This window comes from Fukomys damarensis, unplaced genomic scaffold (assembly GCF_012274545.1).
Source record: "Fukomys damarensis isolate Sample0158 unplaced genomic scaffold, DMR_v1.0_HiC HiC_scaffold_14, whole genome shotgun sequence".
NCBI lineage: Eukaryota > Metazoa > Chordata > Mammalia > Rodentia > Bathyergidae > Fukomys > Fukomys damarensis.
In genome coordinates this window covers 6,772,227-6,773,522 of record NW_022900926.1, presented here as the reverse complement: position 1 = coordinate 6,773,522, position 1,296 = coordinate 6,772,227, and positions in this window count along the sequence as shown.

Below are 1,296 nucleotides of genomic sequence, written 5' to 3'. Positions count from 1 at the left end.
GAGAGAGCGAGAGAGGAGGGAGAGAGGAGAGAGATTTTAAACTCTTGCTCTCTTGCCCCATTCTTTTCAGTAAAAGTTGGTTGGTGTACTGACAACCGAGGTGTCCACGCAGATAAAGCTGCAGTTCTTTGTTTTCTTTCTTTTTGAAAGATCTGAACAATGAGATACTTAGATGGGTAGATGGGGTCTATCCTAGAATTCATTAGAAAACTCCAGATCTAATGGCAATGGAGGGGAGACCCATTCGCCTTCCAGAAACCAGTCCTCTGGTGGGAGTTTTGTGATTTTAGCTCCGTGCAGTGAAAATGAGGTGTGTGTGGAGAGATCTGGAAATCAGATTCAACGAATTTTGATATTCCTCCCCAGGGACTCTATTCGTGATTGTTATAAAGTTAGTTTTCACAAGCATTTGGTAAATCGGGTGATCAACACAGAATCTCATCTTGTTTCACAAAATTTGAGCCCCCCCAAACTAAGAAAGTGATTGCTGTAATTCTAAAAATTTCCCTTGCAGCATTTTGGGAATAAATCAGGGACCTTTAACAAATTTTGGTCTGTTTCTTTTCTTTTTTTTAGAGCCCTCGAGATTTTCAAAATCAGTTGCTGTGCTATGTATTGCTTCTCTGGATCCTTTGTGACACAGCTTACAACTAATTAAAAATTAATTGATGGTGGATAGTTTAGTGGGCTCAGAAAGTCATTCAGGCATGATACCGATTTAACAAAGCATTTAAACCTAGTTTCTCAGAGAAAGAAGGGCAGTTCTCTTACCTAGAGACCTTCATATTTGGTGGAGAAACCTAAATCATAGGATTCAAATTGAGAAGTTCAATATTTTGCCCCCTTGTAAATGTTGCAGTTGTCTGCTTGGCTTTCTCTTGCAAAGCAGTGCCTAGCAGGCTGCCTGACCAGTGGTGGTCTATTTGCAGTCGCCAGGGCAGGTGATAAGCACGTGTGAGCGCCGGTAGCCTCACTGGGCTGTGTCTGCTGACTACAAGGCTATTGTGCTGGAGCAGCGCCTCGGAAAATGTGAGAAGCCCGGGCTGGGGAGTGGAGGCCAAGGGCAAGAGCCTTGTAAATTTCAGTACCTTTCCCATCATCTGGCTGTGGCTGCTGGAACTCTAGGGTCACGGTGTGACACAAATTTGCAAGCCAGTAAAGCCCAACAAAGCTGAAGGCAAGAGTAGATTTAGGCCCACCAACCTTGAGGCCCGCTCTGAAAGGCTTTGCTTTACTCTCTCAGGGACCAGCCAGCTGCATAGCCTGCATTGGATTTCCGGCTGCTGCAGGAGGTGC